Source organism: Gossypium hirsutum, chromosome A06, assembly GCF_007990345.1.
Source record: "Gossypium hirsutum isolate 1008001.06 chromosome A06, Gossypium_hirsutum_v2.1, whole genome shotgun sequence".
NCBI classification, from domain to species: domain Eukaryota; kingdom Viridiplantae; phylum Streptophyta; class Magnoliopsida; order Malvales; family Malvaceae; genus Gossypium; species Gossypium hirsutum.
Window position 1 is genome coordinate 91,908,473 of NC_053429.1, and position 20,422 is coordinate 91,928,894.

The 20,422-nt window shown below is 33.6% G+C and overlaps 1 long non-coding RNA gene and 1 other non-coding gene across 3 annotated transcripts; one reads left to right on the top strand and one right to left on the bottom strand.

Moving 5' to 3' along the window:
- Nucleotides 1-15,470: 15,470 nt before the first annotated feature.
- On the bottom strand, nucleotides 15,471-15,572 carry LOC121231267 (small nucleolar RNA R71). The gene has a single exon (XR_005929331.1). It is a non-coding gene; the product is annotated as a small nucleolar RNA R71 (small nucleolar RNA).
- A 3,556-nt stretch (nucleotides 15,573-19,128) lies between these two features.
- On the top strand, nucleotides 19,129-20,199 carry LOC107949239 (uncharacterized). Of its 2 annotated transcripts, XR_001697671.2 has the most exons (4): nucleotides 19,129-19,202; nucleotides 19,513-19,580; nucleotides 19,859-19,921; nucleotides 20,108-20,199. It is a non-coding gene; the product is annotated as an uncharacterized lncRNA (long non-coding RNA). The 2 variants fall into 2 exon arrangements; XR_005928639.1 differs by lacking the exon at nucleotides 19,129-19,202 and having other exon boundaries at nucleotides 19,430-19,580.
- Nucleotides 20,200-20,422: the final 223 nt, after the last annotated feature.

The window sequence follows — 20,422 nt, forward strand, 5'->3', positions numbered from 1 at the left end:
TGTGTTGCTTACATTTTTTATTCTTTGCACATTTTGTAAGAGCCTATACACACTATACCAAACCATCTCTTTACTATTCGTTCAATTTCATTTTTGAAACTTCCAAATTGTTTCTACCTCACCTTCAATGTCTCTGGCCTGACATCTATTCTATGGTGCGAATCAATATCAAGGACCGAGAGTGAACGCCACCTCAAAATCATCAACATAAGGCTCAGGGTGATCATCCAGCATATGATCCTCCTCCTCATCCTTTTCATCTTCTTCATTGTTCCCTCGGCCTTTTTCTTCTTATTCTCCTCAAAATGATACAACTCGTGGCTTCGTCGACCTATACGAGTCTTCCAACCCATGTCTTGTCACGTAATGATCAACATACAATTTCATCATTTCCATCATTAGAGCATTGTACCTCATCGTCTCCAATAGCTCATTGAGATGCATTTGTGTGCCTCCGAAAGCCTTTTTTTGGGAGGACGAGAGACATCTCCATCTTGTGTTTCCAGCGTTGGTTCCACTCTTGGATTTGATTTTGTTGTAGCGCTTTGAATTAAAGAAGCATGTAATCATCTATTATGCTCTAAGTGGAATGATGGAATTTCTAAATTAGTTCTATAACCACCCCTGCTTTATGGCATAAATCTATAATCAGGTGTGGGAAATAGATACCAACCTTGCCTCCAACTACACATTTACTTATTTGTTTCTTGATCCATGTCATTAGACAAACACAAATTGCAGAATACAACAAAATGTCATAGCTCGAAAATTGTTAATCGTGTTAGTGTTAAGAGCATGGCTAATGTAATACCCCTAACATATCTCATTCGCCAGATCTTTTAAAGCAAAAACAATAGTTGCAAGCTTTAAATCTCGAGTAGAATAATTCTTCTCATGCAGTTTCAATTGTTCGGACGCATAAGCTACCACTTTGCCTTCTTGCATTAAGGCTCTGTTTGTTTGCCAGTAAAATATTTTCCGGAAAATGATTTACTTTTCTGGTGTTTTGATGAATCTGTGTAAAATATTTTATATTATTTTACAGATTTTCTGAAAATATTTCATAAAAGTTGTTTTATTAAATTAAACAAATATATATTTAAGAATTTATTATCTTTCCATTGTTTAATTGAGTTTAATATATATATATATTAATAAATTCATATTTTAAATTGTTTTTTAAATCAAATTAAATATATAATAATACTCAATTATTAAGTTAGAATATTAACAGTCATAAATTGAAAACAACCAAAGTCAAATAAATTATTTCTAATTGTGTTTTAAAAAAAAGATTGAATAATTATAAATTAGCTTCCAAACCACAACTAATACTAGAAATTAATAATAGTATCCAAATGCGTAATTAGTAGTACACCACATGATAACAACAACATTGTCCAAGTGCATAACTAATATTACACCACATTAAAGTATCAATATCTTCAACCTTGAGAAAATTTTTGAAGCCAAATTTTTCTATGCTTCTTACTTTTAACTAAAAAAGCTTTGGCCTCGGATTCATGACTCACAAGATAATCAAACACACTACATAGGAAGTCATCATCAAATCCTTCTACCTCCATCGACATCACTTCTTCATACAGATATGGTGTCTTATCCACAATAAATTGTTCCAAAGTATTAGCAATTTTGCCAAGTTGTTCACCCAAAAATTTAATTTGTTCATCAACGACACTTTCTTGAGCATTTTTTCTTTTACGTTTGAATGTGCCAGATGAAGATACATTTGTTCTTACCTCCTCAGTCTCTTCATTGTCGCAGTTTATAGGCACTGAATCTTGGTTACCATAATCCAAATCTATGTCAACAAATGTTCTGGCAAATCTCCTTGTTGCCATATCTTTGCAAACAACCGAAGCCATATCATCATAATGATCAATGCTTTTATTCAAAAATGGTTCATACTTCTTGTGTGCCTGTTGGATATTATACAAAATTAGAATAAAAAGTAAAAAACAATTGAAATATACTTAACATATATATACATATATTACCATCATTGCTGCATCATATGCAGCTCTATCACATGTGATCATTTTCATGTTATCATCCCATCCTAAACCACTTTCAGACCGAATTGTGCATATAATCTGCCACTGGTTTTTTACAGTCCTCAAATGATTTTCCACATGCTTCGCATCACATTGGACTTGAAATCTTTCAAAAATAGCTACGGAAATCGATTAATAGAAACTGCTTTAAAAGTGTTAGAAAGCTTATTTCCTTTCTAGGCCTCCTCTACTAGAATTTCAAGAAAAAGATGTTTCATCGGTTTTGTCCACCTGAATTGCTTGGAGGTCCCTTCTTTGTTGCCCTTACACATTCTACATTAACAATTGTTAATTGTCAATCATTTCAATATCTAACAAGTTCAAGACATAATAATTTCAAAATCCAACAAACTAAAATTTCAATATCATTATTCAACCAACATTAACATGGGGGAAAAAAACAATTTTAATACTCATACATAACATATAAACAATAACCCTAAGCCCTAAACCTACCTAATATTTCTAGCCATATAATCAGTCCACATAGTTTGGGAAATTTTGTCTCTTTTAGCAGACCATTCTCTTGCTTCTTCTCTTTCTTCTCACTCCGTAAAAGTTGGTATTATCAAATCAGACTCAGGCTCCTCGTATAATCCTTGATTAAGTAAATCACTAGGATCAACTCCCATTATATGATTATGAATGATACAACAAGCCAAAACTATATCTACTTGAGTTTGAAAATCCCAAAATGGTTCAGCATCTAATACATGAAACTATTTCTTCAAAATCCCAAAAACAAGTTCAAGTGATTCGCAATGATGAATGATGAAGATTCAAGAGTTTCTTTGCATTTTCAGGCCCTTGAGCAGTAAACTCTTATAAATGATATCGGACACCATGATATGGGGTAATATATCCATTTTGGATGCCATATCCAGCATCAGCGAGATAATATTTACCTACAATTTTACAAAACATAATTATTACTAATAAATTATGAGCTTCCTAAAATTATTTGGTATTTATAATGTTAATTCTTACCTTCCGGAATTCTTAATCCTCTTGTACGTGAAATTGCATCACTTAAAATATGAGAATCATGTGCACTACCTTCCCAACCAACTAGAACATAGGAAAATTTCAAATAAAATGTAATGGCAACCAATACATTTTGTGTCATCCCCCCCTTTACAGCTACGAAATCTTCCTTGAATGCTAAGTGGAATGGATGCACAAACATGAGTTCCATCTAATGCTCCAATACAATCTTTAAAATAGGGATAAAGCCTTGGATTGTTTCTGATTTCACTAGGAGTTGACTCATCAGGTAATCTAATAACTAGTTTATACAATTTCAAAATAGCTCTCAATATAACCATAAAGTAGCAATGAATTGACTCAATTGATCTATAATATCTAGATCCAATCACTCGAAACCTTACATTATGACCAATTATATGTAAAATATAACTACTTGCTCCCTAATATTCACCGATTTAGTTTATTGTAACAAATTATTCCTACTAAGAATATCACACAAATTAAAAAAGACAATCGATCTTATCCTTATCACATCAATACAATGCTGGTTACCGCTATATAAAATACTATTAATATAATTTTCTTTCATAATCTCGATTCACACAAGGGTGAGAAGCAATTTCCTTCCTAGTTTTTAATTTTTTTAATCCAAAAAGCCCCAAAACCTAAAATTGAAGCCACGACTCTGAAAATTGAATTTTGATCTTGATTACGATCCATCTACACAAAATAATGCCACACAAATATTTGATCACTACAAAAAAGATGCAAGCTTTTCATAAGATCACATATATGACTAAAGTTACCATGACTAAAGTGCATACATACATATATGAAAGTTTCTCAAGTAATGATAAGATTGTAATTACTAAAAATATTTATTGATTTTGTAAAGAGACAATCAGACAAGTCATGTCAGATTAATAATGGGACAAAAATCTTTTAAAGTTTCTCAGGCAATGATAAGATAATTAATTGCTAAAAATAAGTCATGCTAAAGACAAGATCACCTACTCAAAAAAATGAGCTACTGGTGAACTGAGATATGCATATCAAGAAGGTCACCAATGTAATAGGTAGATTCAACAAAAACTATATTAATTGACTATATTAATTATAAATTAAAAACCAACTGCCAGAAAGAGAAAACGCAGGCAGAAAATTAACATTAATTAAAGCATATTCGTATCTAGAAGATATAGTGTAATTAAAATCCCCACTTGTAACAACTAACTAAATAAAAAGAGAATCTACGGCTCTCAAAAAACTAACAAAAGCATAGAAAAGGAAAACATCTGGGAAAAAAAGAAAGAGAAAGCTTCAAGCTTGAGAGAAAGGCTAAGAATGAGAGAGGAAGATCTTTTGTTTTAGTGATTTCCTATTTTATAACTAGGGAAATGTTGATAAACTTGAATTTTTGTTTTTTTGAGCTTGCCACATACACTCCTAAGTTGAATATATCTTTTATCTTGGTTTTATGATCTATAAAGATTCTAATTCAAAGAACTTATAGAGAATTCCCATAACAGGGTTTGGACGTTACCATTTAGACCATATTCTTTTTCTATCTTAGATTTTTTTATTATTCTAAATCCCTATAGGGACAAATACAACTATTATGTTCTGTTGCAATAGGCACAGAAACCTTCTACAGTCACCAAGCAATCCCACCTAGGAAAAGTAAAAGGGAATGGAGTTCAATTTACAATTGTTTACTACAAGTGTGATAAATTCTACAAATCAATTTGAACATACAGCCATAAGAATTACAGATACAATCATGTAACTAAGCTATTCAAATTGTCTCTGGTAACCATATCAAATTGGACACCTAAACACATGACTGCTTTGGATAGTTATTTTATATATTTAATATCACTCTCTCCATTCCCCTAGTTAATCGAAGTTTAATGGTTGGATGTAATATCTGTGTTCTAAAACATGCTACATAACCTATATATCTATCATCCTTAAAGAAAAAACCTATATAGCTATAATGTCGTAGTAGAGAAAGTAAGGTTTCATTACCAGACTAGTGGTACATTGGGGTTTCCTTTCTAGAAAATGGAACCTCTAAAACTAATGCTATTTGGTGCATCATTTAATATTTTAAATACTGATAAAAATGATAGATAAAGCTAACATCAAACAAATTAGGGACTTCTACATTTTCATCCATAGTTGCATGCAAATGATTCAAAGCACAATCACAACGAAAAGGCAAAAATAGATAGAGGAACCAAAGCATGAAACTAAAAAAGGTAACAATCTCTTCTTGGATCTAAATTCAGACGCAATCATCTTTTTAAGTAGCACAGAATAAAATAGAACTCGCAAATTTCAATCATGGCAATCAAAATAACTGCAATTAAGAGAAAAATTAAATAAAAACAACGCAGTTGTTTCAATGAAAAAAATTCATTCTAATTAAAAAGAATCAAGTGTACTTGATAGGATTTTCAGCTGCTACCTCACTCCCAATTCCTCCATTAGCACTGATGTACAAAATGGGGGAAAGTTTCACCCTACAAAGTAAATGATAGTGGGTATTATGACAAGGTAACTATGCATTTCTATTGATAGATCTATAATCTAACTTTTAGGTTTAAGCACTAAGTCTTTCTCATTCTTCCAGTTGGAGAAAATAAAGAAAGAAGCAGTTGAAAAATGCAAAATTCGAATAGATTTTCAACAGAAAAAAAAGGAAGAAGAAGATTTGGCTGAGAGAGGTGACAAACATGAAATACATATTAAAAAGAAAAAAAAGTTACCTAGATGAAGAAGGAGAAGGAAGATGAAGAACAGAAGAAGGAGGAAAGAATTTGGTAAGAGTTTGGAAGATGGAAAATGTCTTACAGAAATAAAATCTGTAAGACATTGCCCCTAAAACCCATTTCATTTTACCCGTGTTTTAGAAAATGTTTTCCAAATGTAATTTATTTTCAGTCAAACAAACACTGTAAAACCAGGAAAACATTGTCCAGAAAATGTTTTCTTGGCAAACAAACGGACCCCAAAACACAGCCCAAACCATTTAATGAAGCATCACTATAACTCACGAATTCCTTACCGAACTCTGGTTGAACCAACATAAGGGCTTCGATCAACAATGCTTTCAACTAATCAAAGATTTGTTGACACTTTTTAGACCATTCAAACCTAACATCTTTCTAAAACAGTTTCGTCAACAGCGTAGCAATCATCAAAATTCCTTTAACAAATCTCTGAAAATATCCGACTAAACGCAAAAAACTTTTAATTTTTGAAACATTTCTCGGAGGCTTTCAATCCACTATAGTCAATATTTTATTAGAGTCAACCCTAATACCATCAACTGATACAACTTGTCCCAGAAATCCAAGTTCTTAGAGCTAGAACTCACATTTGCTAAATTTAGCAAACAACTGTTTTTCACACAAAGTCTAACAAATTATTCTCAAATGCCGAGCATGCTCTGTTTCAACTCGAGAATAGATCACATCAATGAACAGAACAAAAATCTGTCTAGATATAGCCTGAATGTTCTGTTCATCAAATCCATAAACGCAGCAGGTGCATTGATCAAATCAAAAGGCATAACAAGAAATTCGTAGTGTCCATACCTAGTTCTAAAAGTAATTTTCAGCACATCTGAATCTTTAACCCATAACTGATAATATCCAGAATAGAGATCGATCTTTGAAAATACTGCCACACCTTTTAACTAATCAAACAAATTATCAATATGTGGCAAGGGATATTTGTCCTTGATCATGACTTTATTAAGCTGTCAATAGTCGACACATAACCTGATTGACCCATCATTTTTCTTAACAAATAACATAGGAGCAGCCTAGGGAGAAAAACTAGGCCAAATAAAGCCTCTTTCTCTCAACTCTTACAATTGTGCTTTCAACTCTTTCAACTCATTAGGTGTCATTCTATACAGAGCTATCAATATCGGAGAAGTTCCTAGTATTAACTCAATAGCAAACTCAACCTCTCTGACCAGTGGTAACCCTAGTAACTCTTCTGGGAACACATTCGAGAACTCACAAAACAGTTAGAACAGACTCTAATTTTAACTTTGAAACCCTAGAATCCAATATATAGGCTAGATATGCCTCACAACCTTTTCTAACATATTTCTATGCCCACATAGCTGAAATCACATTAGATGCACCATCAAATCTATCTTTATTCAACCTGAATTATATCACCACTCTAACTTTTCAACATAATATGCTTTCGTTTGCAGTTCACGATAGCATCATACAAAGTTAACCAGTCTATATCTAGAATCACATCAAACTCATCAAATGGCAACAACATCAAATCAACCAGAAGGTTGCAATCCTAAATCATCAAGGGTCAGTTTTTACAAACTTTATCTACTAACATATACTGACCTAAAAGATTTGTTACATTGACCACAAATACAGTAGACTCATAAGGTATTTTCTTATTCGACACTTAAGTTGTGCATACGTATGATCGCGTTGACCCCGGGTCAATTAATGCATTAATATTAGTACCAAAGATAGAAAATGTACTGGTGCCCATGTCTCAGATCTAATACTAGAATCTTTCATCCCACTTCGACTGTTACCTACATTTCCACTATTTCAAGGTGGCCTCCCTCTCATAGTCGTATTACCCAAACAAGTGTTTTGAGCTTCCTCTTTATATGATCTTTCAGGGCAATCTCTAAGAAAATAATCATAAGAACCACATTTGAAGCATGATCTGTCTTTCAATCTACACTCTCTGAAATGTTGCTTATTACAATGTTGACATTCAGGTTTGTTGTTTCGAACACTACCCACACTCGCTATAGATGTAGCCAAAGGTCTCGACCTCAAATGCTACTTTTATTTATCTTTTCTTGAGAATCCTACTAAAGATGATGAAAAACTGTGAAATTCCTTTGATTTCTTCAATGGAGAAGAAAATAACTTTCTCATAGGTCGTTTACCCGTATCACGAGCCTTAGAATCTGATTTTCTTTTGGCTTTACTAAGTTCTTCGGCTTAATGTGCTCGATCCACAAGATCCACCAATTCTTTCATCTCCAGAATCCCAACTAATAACTTGATATCTTCATTTAAACCATCTTCAAACCAGGTGCACATAACAACCTCTGATGCGGTCGTTGAGAGCACCAAAAATATCTTATTTCCTACAAAATAATGAAAAAGAACAGTAAAGGAGGGGTCGAATCCTCAGGGACTAGATTGCATGAATGCTTGTTTCTCGAAATCCTGGACAGAATCGTGCCCAAGAAAACCTCTAACGTAGAAAGTCAACGAACTGACTGCAACGAACCGACTGTGCAACCTTCCCAAAATGTGCAAAGCGGCCATTCCTTATACCGGTTGAAAAGATCACCTATTAAGGGACATGGACAAAAGTGTTAGCCACGTAATGCGGAGAAGCGATGAATACCCTATTGAAAAGGATAAGCACAGATTCTAAGCCTTATGAACCTTTTTTGGGGAATTTCGACAACCTTCGGCTAGATTAGATTTAATGGCTCATGGTTTTTGGGGAAAATCAAATAAAAATAATGGAAAGGGAATTTTTATTGAAAGAAAATATGGAAAGAACAAACTAGATTTATGGGGGAGAGAGTGTTTACAGCAAAAGATGGACAAAATTTGTGTCACTTCATCCCCTATTTATAGTACTAAAAAACCTAGTCTATTCCTAATTAAATTTTAAAAGATAAATACAAATAATTAAAGATAAATAAAATTAAATCCTAAAATTAAATCTAAATAATTATCCTTAATAATTATCCTAATATAATTAAACATTAAATAGAGTCTTCTGCTATAAAATCTCTTCTTTTGCATTTTTGCCCCAAAAGTCTTCCACACATTGCATTTTCAGCACCATTTCTCTCCTACTTTGTATGTTGGCCTATTTTATCTCCAAATTCGCCCTTAAATTTACTTTTGCCTACAATTTAGTCCTTAAAACATAAAAGACCATAAAATAACCCAAATTAGTAGGATCATACTCAAAATAAACATGCAATTAGCACATAAAATATCTAGTTCTACAGTATTATCAGCCCCTAATGGTATTCATTCCCGAGCGTACTTGTTGAGTCGCACAAATTATCTTTCATACTATGCCACAGTCATACGAAATTATTTCAGTTCAAGAAATTATTTTCGTTTCTTGTGAAGAAATCGCTGGCTAGCATATTTCTTTCTAAATTTTTTCTGAAAGAAATCTCAATTCACTTGGTCTATAGGTACTACCACAATCAAGGTATTTCACCACTGATACACTGAATCTTTCAACAAAGATACTGCACACTTTAAACATTCAACAGGTGTACAAGATAATTCATCGAAAAATCTCATAGTTTTTTCAACCAAAACTCGGCTCTTTCAGGATCATCTTCAGCTATAACACAGAACTCTTCAACCCAATATTTATGTATTTTATCAACTAGAGGCTTGCTCATACGTACTTTTTCCAAACCTTGAGGAATAACAGGATCAGGTTAGGGTACAGGAGGGGGTGGAGGTCGTTGTGCCATCGAGTTCGTTCTCACAAACTCTGAGAACCACTCAGACATCATTTAGAAGAAGGCTTCTTTCGTCTCACGTCCCGAGCCCTCAACTACGGGCCCACTACCAAAACTAGCTGCTCCGTGTACAGAGGCTTGTGCGTTACTCTCAACCTCGTCGAAATCGGTTTAGTTAGATGACATCTTATCTATACAAAAACATAGTTCAATTTGATTCAAGATTTATCACACTATCATAGGTTATATAATGGCATGTATTTCTAGGCTCTATACATGCTAAGTTCAGTCAGAGAACCAACTAAATTGTAGCTCTGATAACACTAAATGTAATATCCCTAAACTGTCTCTGTCACCAAAATAGTGTTACGGAACATTACTGTACAACCGAAAACATTTGACATCTTAACCTTTAAATAAATTAAGCATATTATAATCTATTCACTCTTATGCATTTTGTCCCTAAATTGAGCCTTCGAGACCTTAAAAATAGCTTTAAAGTAATTCGGGACTAATTTGAAACAAATCAAAAAGTTTAAGAAAAAGATGCAAAAATTGAAAAATAGGGGTCACACAGCCGTGTGGCCAGGCCGTGTGACATAGCCCCAAGCCATGTAAATTTTGAACAAGGACACATGGTCGTGTCCAAGCCCGTGTCCTCACTTATGTAACTTAATGAGATGCTCCACACGCCCATGTGCTAGTCCATGTAACTCTCTGAGTTGCCACACATGCCCGTGTGTCAGGCCATGTAACTCACTGACTTGAAGCAACTCATATTTATCAACAATTCACAACAAAACTCATAGAGTTATACTTTTAACAATTTAATCCCTATTTCCAAAATTCAACAAAAATCATTTAACTAAACATATTTATTTTTCAACAATGATTCATAATCTATCAAATAACATCAAAACTCATTGAAAAAAATTCATGGCATATCCCTCAACCTTTAACAATTTTGTAAATTAATCATTGGGCTAGCTAGATTAAGCTATAATGAATTAAAAAACATAAAAATAATTAAAAATGGGACAATTATACATACCATGTACAAGAAAAAAACTAATCGAATGCTCCAAGCTTCTTTTAATGGTGTTTTAGGTTAGAAAAGATAAAATGAGAAAGATATAATTTTATGTTTATTAATTAATTTACCATTTTACCCTTATTATTATTCATAAATTTCAATTAAAACTTGTCCATAACTATCCAGTAACTTAATTATGGTATAATTATGTAACAGCCCGATTTTAGGCCTAGTCGAAACAGTGGTTTCGATACCACAAATTTCTCGTAAGAAAATTTATTTTTATTATATTTTTTTGGTCTATAATTTAATGGAATGATTTCATGAAAATCTCGTTCAAAATTTCGACGTTTGTGCACTCAATTTAATCAAAATGACTAAATTGTAAAAAGTACAAAAATTGAGTTCTAGAAGCTAGAGGTGTCAAATTGCTATGAAATTTTAAATTGGAGGTTCATAAATGGTAATTAGACCATTGGTTAATTTTTTAGACAAAAATAGACATGAAATGGGTGAAATAGAATATTTTTAAATTAGGGGCATTTTGGTCATTTGGTAATTAAAAGAATAAAAAGGGAAAATAAACCAAAAATTTGTCCATCTTCTACCTCTCTTGGCCGAAACTTGCATGGACACCATGGCTAGGGGTTTTTTAAGCTTTCCAAGCTTCATAGTAAGTCCGTTCTTGCCCCGCTTTTAATGATTTTTATGTTTTTGAAAACCTTGTGTCATGATCTACCTATTTCTACCACTTATTTAAGATATGATGAAAGTATAGGTTTTGAACGATGATAGAAATTTATGTATTTTGATGATTAATGGTAGATTATGCATGTTTATGGTTAGATAAACGACTTTTACTAAGCAATTTTCAGTAAAAATGTCAAAATAGACCTTTTTGTAAAAGTTATAAAATATGTAGTAAAATTGCATTTTAATGAAAAATGTGGGTTTCTATAGATATAAAAACAGTTTAGATAGGCTTAAAGTACAAAGAAATTGAATGAAAATCATTTTACGAGCCTAGGGTAAAAGTGTAAATATGACAAAGTTTAGGAGCAAAAATGTAATTTTGCCATATTATGATTTTTGGGTCACATTGAATAATGTGACTAGTAAATGGGCTAAATGTGATGTTATAAATCAAAGAAAATGAGATTCAGGCCTAGAACTAGGAAAAACGAGTAATTAACGGTTAGGTCCCTCTTTGCCATTTTTGGTGTTAAGGTAAGTTTGTGTGTAAATAATTCAACATCATGTTATTATGTATTTGATGTTTTGATATTGCATGAAATGTATATTTATCTTTATGGATTTGAGTAATGATGACTCGATGACAATTCAACGAAGTATTGATACCACGAAATCCCGGTTGAACCTTAGGAATAGTTAGGATACAAATGTCATGACATTAGGGTTATGTGTGATCCCATGTAAGACCATATCTAGGATATGGCGTTGGCATCGATATATGATTTAATGTAAGACCATGTCTGGGACATGCATCGATATGAGACATCGTGTAAGACCATAACTAGGCTATCGGCTTCGATCTGTGATCCCATGTAAGACCATATCTGGGATATGGCATTGGCATCTTACTATGTGTATAAGATTTTCCTCGGATATCTTTTAGTATTCCAAATGGGTTCAACGGGTAATCCAAAGATTATGTCAAAAAGATGACAAGGTAAGATCATGTTGAAAGGGTACAGGTATGTACACAAAGCTCATAAATATTGAGATTATGAATCGATGAGACCTCAGTAAGAAATGAATGAATGAATCATGATCTTAAGTTTTATTGTACACTATGTAAATGACATGATTTAAGATGTATCTATGATACTTGATGACTATGTGATTGGCCTTAGGGTCAATTGGAGTTATGATATAGCATGTATTATTCATGCAAATTGTGATTTATCGGATATAAGAAAGATGAAAAATATCAAGATATATATACTTGGAAATGTGAGAACACAAGATTAATGTACATGTTTACTATGAGGGTGAAATGACTTGTTAATTGTTACAATGAAAAGATTAAGATTGTTGGGCTAATACCAAGAAATGTTAAATTAAGCTTATAAGTTGATAAAGCAAACGTTGTGACTGAATAAAAATTATAACCATGAGATTATGGTAGATTATAATACTTTGTGTTTGTATTGTTGAGTTATGATAAACACTTGGTAAGATGTGAATGAGTTAAGTTATACTATGAGACTTAAATGACATTTGTATGAATTTACATTATGTTAATTGTATGGTTGAGGTTGCTTATTATTTACATGCTAACTTACTAAGTTATATTATATTACTTACCCCCTTCATTTCCCATCTCTTATAGGTTAATTTAGCTAGCTCGGGTTGGAGGCCGCCAGAGATGCCATCACACTATCAAGCTATTATTTGGGTATAAGTGAACGCAAGTATTTTAAGTTTATGGCATGTATAGGGACTTTTTCTTTTGATTAATTATGTCGTTATTAATTTGGCCATGTGTGTTGGCTTATAACGATTTGGTGATTCATTTTGTATATGGCCATGAGATGTGGCTCATATTGTTTATTGGGTTGTAAACCTATTCATAAATGCATGCATGTGCCTATGCAATTGTGATATGGTTGGTTGTTATGTCTATGTGATGAAATGTGTTGTGGCTATGGATGTTTGATGATGGAATTGTGAATGAATGGCATGATTACAGCTAAGACATGAGTATGTTAAATAGAAGTAATCTACAACTCTTAGTGCATGCAAATTTATAAACTTAGCTTGACAAAGTATGAAGTCTTATGCATGAATTAGTAAAGATGAAATGGTCATGATCATGCCTTGTTTGGGTATGTTTAAGTGCTAGATTATGCCATGTTAATTGTCTTTGAAGTCATGTATGTGTTTGTGCAAATAAGAGTAGCAATTGACTTGGAAAATAGCCTCAAAGTTGTCCACACGAGTAGACGCACGGGTATGTGTCTAGGCCGTGTCTGATACACGGTCTACCCCATAGGCGTGTGTTCTAGCCGTGTGTCCCCTGCACCCTAATTAGGTAAAATAGAATGCTCAGTAGTAAACACATGGGCAGAAACACGGGCGTGTGTCTTAGCCGTATGAAGGACACGGCCTTAGGACATGGACATTTGCCCTGGCCGTGTGAAGTTTGCATCTGATTCTTGGAATTTAATTCACCAAACGACCGTGTGACTTGGTCGTGTGACCCTATTTTGTTGATCACATCATAAACAGAGAGTTACGCAGGCTTAGGACATGGGCGTGTCCCAAGTCACACAGACGTGTGTGACCATACGGCCTACCCATGTAAGCCTTTAAAACAAGAAAATTTTCTAACTGTTGTATAAGTTTCGAAAGTTCTTGGTTTAGTCCCGAACCACCCCAATGTATGTTTTGAGCTTCGTAGGCTCATTTAAGGGATGATATGCATGTGTATAATTGGTTTTAATTTCGGCAAAATTTTATTGTTTGGTTTTGTACATTTGCTTATGTTTAAGTCCAGTAACACCTCGAACCCTGTCCCGGCATCGGATACGAGTAAGGGGTGTTACAAATTACCATCTAAGTCTATTAGATTTCCTTCCCATAGCCTTTTAGTCCTTTTACCTTTTTCGATTTAATCATTTTTACTTAATTAACCATTTAAACATCAAAATTTCTTAACGAAATTTTAATACGACCTTAATATAATCCTTTATACATTAAATAAATAATAAAATAATAATTTACTCATTGAAATTGTGGTCCCAAAACCACTGTTTTAGATACCACTAAAAACATGTTATAAAGTTAATCTTCCTAGTTGGTTTAATCGGTTTAGTTGTTTGTTTATTTTATTGTTTATTTATTTTAATTATTTAGTTTCTGATGTTTATCCCGTTTATGATTTATCGTAATATAGAATTTAATTATTACTATTTAGACTTATTATTTTAAAGAGGTTTTGAATAGATTTAATTCATCCTCCCTTAGGTATGATCCTCGGAATACTTCCCTGTGTTTCCTTATAACACATTACTATATTAAAATTTGACTCGTATACTTGTGGACACTGTTGCTTTATTTCTTATTTGGTGTAGTATCTTCTAGTTAAATTTTCGCACATTTGGTGGCGATCAAGTTGTTGACATCGTTATCGTGGAGGTTTCGACATTAAATCTAAAAATATCTTTACAATTAATAAGATAAATAGGAAAGTTAAAGACTATAGATATGATACTTTTATTTATTTTAAATTTAATTTTTGTTTACTTATTGTTATTTTTTATTTCTTTTTAATTTGTAAGTTGCTTATCACCTGAAGCGGAAGTACCCCAACTGAGCCATATCCAGATTTTGAATAGATTATCAGACATCATTGTTAGTTGATGAACACAGATACACCCATGGTAGTTATTCAACTTAGGAGAATCCATTTTTGTTGATACATAAGAATGACAAGAGAACATTTGTATAGAAGCCCCAATGGAACAAAAGATGCTACGCAAATACATTTTACCTACACTAAATACGGTGTGAGGCAGTATCGAAAGGCCAACGATTAACGCCGATAATTTCAAAATAAAAGCGACCACAATCCAAATGATTCAAAACACCTTGCAGTTTAAAGGGAACATGGTGGAAGATCCGAACCAACACTTGAAGCGGTTTTTACAATTATGTGACACCTTCAAGTACAACATAGTATCCGATGATGTGCATCTCTGGTTATTTTCATTTTCTTTGTGTGATAATGTATCTGATTAGTTAGACTCACTAAAACCAAGTTGCATTACCACGTGGGATGATTTGTTGAAAAATTTTCTTCATAAATTATCCTCGATTAGTAGAACCATTTAGTTTAGGAGAGAAATAGCTAATTTCAAGCAATATGAAAATGAGTCCCTTTACGAAGCATAAGAATGTTTCAATTCAATGCTAAGTGCCTACACCATGGATTGCAAGCACAGCTCCAAATTCAGATACTCTATAATGGTGTTGATAGTAATATCAGATCCAGCCTAGACAAAGTGGCCGAAGGATTTATAATGTTCGACACTTATGAATGAGCATAAAAAATCTTAGATGATATGTCTATGAATTCGTACATGTGGCTCAATGAAATATTCACATACAAATCAATGCATCCAATGGTAAAAGCTATCAATGAAGATGATTAATATTATCAGATCTTAAAAAAGCTCAACCGTTTAGAGTCAACTTTCAAACCAACATGAGAACCAATCAAATGAGGTGAATTTCATGGGTAATAAGGGTCGATATCCCTATGCAAAAACCTACAATCCCGATTTTAAGGATCATCCGAACCTCAAATGGGTAGACAACCAAAGACGTGGAAGTTAAACACAAAATTGACCAAACCCTCTTTACCAACCTCTACACTTACAACAAAGATTCGTGGGTAATGGCTATGCTAGATGTTGCCAACGATCCGACTAACTAGAAGGGGAGATACAAATGATAAAGACGAACTCAACAAGTCCACGCCACATATGGACGACTCCAATTTTGAATGGATAGCCTCTGCGACTAGATGAGTTAATTAATGACGATGTTTCAAAAGAAAAATGGCCAAAGTATCCCCAGTAACATGGAGAACAATCCTCTAAGAGATAGGAAAGAGCACACAAATACAATTTCTCTACGATCAGGAAAAACACTTGAAAAACCAAAAACACCCACACATGATGAGGAGAAGGTTCCTAAAGATGTCGATGAACCCATGGAGGACAAAGAGCCCAATGAGCCAATTGAAGAAATAGTCGAACTGGTGCCTAATCTGATAAATACAAAGTCGAGCACCACAAAGGTACCATTCTCGACATGATTAGAGGACAAGAAAAAGAGGGACGAGGGAGATTTCATAAATTTTCTTAATCCATTTAAATCCATCAATGTCAATTTATCGCTCTTAAAACTAATTGATAAAATCTCAAAATATGCGAAGTATTTAAAGGAAATCATGACACGACATAAAAAAATGAAAAAGGGTGAACAAATTGAAATTAATGCCTCATGTAGTGCTTTAATTGCTAAAAAGATACCTCCAAAGTTAAAAGATCCAGGTAGTTTCACGATTCCAACAGAAATAGGGGACCGACATTTCAATAATGCCCTTTGCAATTTAGAGGCTAGCATAAACTTAATGCCCCATATCTATTTATCGGAATATCGGGCTTGAGGATCTTAAAAATATCTCTGTAATGCTACAATTAGCTTATAGATCTTTGGTACATCCAAAAGGTGTACTCGAGGATGCATTGGTCAAGGTACAGGGATTTATAATCCCTGTCGACTTTGTAGTCCTTGATTTTGAAGAAAATCAAGAAATTCTTATTCTTTTGGGAAGACCATTCTTAGCCACATCTAAGTCGACCATCGATCTTGAATGGAATATGTTTATAATGAAAATTTATGGTGAAATAAAAGTTTTCAAGTGTAGTCATGACTCCCAAAATGAAGGGCTAGTTAGGAAAGAGTGTTATGTTTTATTCGATTTAACCCCTAACGGCCTTGACCGAAGGTATTCTTTCAATTGTATTGATATATGTGTAACAACCCATTTTTTAGTGGTGTTGAAAATGATGGGTTTGAGACCACAATTCCAACTAGTGAGTTAGTAAATATTATTTATTTAACATTTACGAGTACATTGTAGTGTCGTATTAAAGTTTAGTTCAATAATTTTGATGTTTGGTTGGTTAATTAGGTAAAAAGAACTAAATAGTACAAGTTGAAAAAATCAATCGCTATTAGTTTAAATGTGTTGATTTACTAAAGAAGCATGATTAAATGACCTTATTAGGTAATTAGACCACTAGTAATTATAAGGGATAGTTAAGGGAAAGGGTCTAATGAAATTTAAAGGTTTAAGTAAAAGGTAATTTTGTAATTAAATAAATGTTTAACATAATCAAGTAACCAAAAATCTTCTTCTTCATTCCATAATATTTTGACCGAAAAACCATTGAAGTAAAGCTTGGAGTGTTCGATTCATGTCCTAGTTTTGCATGTTAGTGATTTTGTCCTCAATTTTCAGTAAATTTTATATTTTAGATATCGTTGTAGCTCACCGTAAGGAGCGGTTATAGATGGCTCTTGAAAGAGAATTCTAGTTTAAATGATGATACTAATGAAAGTACAGACAAAATTTTCCTAAAAAAGTCTATGGCATACAGATTTTCCAGGGAAAATAAAAAATACAAATGGGAAGGTTAACAACAATTATATCCCAACATTTGGTAACCTACATTTTAGACCAATGTACAATTCCTATGTGTGTCTATGATGTAGAAGTGGAACAGAGTCGTTGGAACATGCTTTTAGGGACTGCCTTATAGTTAAAGAAATCTAGAGTGAGTTAGGGTTTCAAGGAGCTCAAGGGGTAGTAGAAAGAAATTTTGGTAGTGGATAAAGGAGATGCTTACCAGGATGTTGTACCCTCAGAAAAAGATTATTTTTTTGTAGTACCTGGGCTATATGGACGGGGCAAAATAAGGTCTTGCATGATGGGGTTCACCAGTCATCGTTAGAAATGTGTAGTTTGTCCAAGAATATCTCAGTTATTTGGATAAGGTAAATAGTAGAATACCTGGTCAGAGGATAGAAGAGGAATGACGGAGATCGCCGGATTTGTCAGATTAAAATAAATTTTGAAGCCGCCTTCAATAAACAGACGAACAAATCAAGTACAGATATCATGTGTAGGGATTCAGAGGGGGTTACTGTAGGATCCAAAATAGTCGTCAACATTGGCATTCCAACCCCTTTCGCCGCTGAGGTGTTGGCTTGTTTGCAGCCAATTCAGACAAGGTTGGAGTTGGGGTTCCGGTAGGTAATAATTGAAGGTGACACCCTTAAATTGTGTTTGGTTGGGTGTAATAGGAATAGATTACAGCCTAAGTCAATGAGCCCACCACCAAACCAATGTTTGGTTGGCTATAATGCCATTACAGCCTTATTTAATTCAGCCTCTATTCCTACTAAACGCGCTGAATAGAATTCAGCGCCTTACCCATAGAATAGCCATTCAGAGTGTCTCAGTTTCAATTTTGCCCTTCTCCCTTCCTCACGCCTGAAGCCTCTTCTCTTTTTCATTCTTTTCCCATTTCCTTCCAGCCTTCTTGTTAGGGTTTCGATCTAAGAATAGGCAGCTATTGAATCCACTGCTAGAATGGAAGAATCCTATGCACATGAAAAAGGACTTGACGGTTGGTTTAGGCTTTCTTTGGCCTAACTGATCGAAGGCGTGGTAGGCTTCTTTCGTGGTAGACCAGGCCCCTTTCTCTTCTATCTCTTCTCTAATTCTTCTTACATTTCTTTCTTCGAGAGTGGTGCTGCGAGATCAACCACGGGTTCGATTGACCCGTCTCTTCTGAGGTGTTCCGCGTTGATAGGTCGTCGCAAGGAATTCATTTTATCATCAGTATGCCTTGTGTTTCTTGTTTGTTTGGAAGTGTGTTTTATTGTTTGTTTGGTTTATGGCTGTAGGGAACCTTTGTTGAAGGAGTAAAAGAAGAATTTGTACTATCCCCTACTCATGCCCTCTCTCTTATAGCGGCTGGGGAAGGTAAAGCATGTTGGCTTGACTTTCAATATCCAGATTCAAAAAGACAAGTTGTCCAAAATTGAATTGGAAGATTTTGTAGAGAGCTTCTACAAAACCAAGCTTCAAATCATTATGTTATCAAAACTGACACAAGAATCTATTTTTCAGTTGGATAAAATGACTAAATAGTTTTAGATGTGTGTTTCTATATGGATGCTCTCTTCATTGCATGCCTTGTCAATGTTCCCTATTTGAACTAGGGTCAATTTCCTGCTAGCAGTAATGAAAATTTTTTCATATTATGTGAATGGATTTCACTCTTTTAAAATAGAACACAGACATGTTGGATCAACAAACTTCAATTTACTCAGCAGCAGGAGCCATACAATATTTACACCGGTATACGTTCTGTTACTCTACATCTTTTAGAAGTTTCCAATACCCCTATTTTTAGTTTTACCACATTAAGATAAAAATATGTTTGCTGATACTATATTAAGTAGCATTAACTACAATCTTTATATCCAAGAATATGTTTGCAAGAATAACGCTGATTCCCTGTTTTGAAATGTGGATTTTCTATTACATGTCAAATATGTATTCACGTTTGCCATTGTTCTAGTTTTGGATGGTTCATTTGATTAGTTGATTATTTCCTGTAACTAACTTATCTCTAGACAATAGAGAGCAGTTCATGTGGTGAAAATAGTGAAGGTGAAGCAGTAAATCTCTCACAGCTGGTAAATTCTATAGCCTGTCTTGGACTAGTTTTAGGTTTTTTTTCGGTTATTTATGTTTTTAGTTCTTTTTATTATTTTTATTTGGTATGTTATTTATATATATTTATCATCTTTCCTATTTTTGGAAGGGGCTAATACTTTATATTTCAAGTTTTCCATATTTTCATGTTTTATATATACGTGAAGAACCTCATTGATCTGGCTGGTTCTGAGAGCTCAAAGCTGAAACAACTGGCATTAGACGAAAAGAGGGATCTTATAACAATAAAAGCTTGCTAACACTAGGAACTGTGAGTCAAAATTTTCCATTTCTATTCTAGACTGTAATTAAGTTCTTTCTCTTTAATCTCTAAGTCATCAGTTCTTATATAGTATATTTCTGGTGTGTGTGAGTGCACTATGTCTGGGTATATTATTGGTTACTTGATTTAAATTCTATGGTAACTTTAACAAGTGCTTGCAGCGAATAACTATAGCCCACTAGCATAACATTAAGCCAAC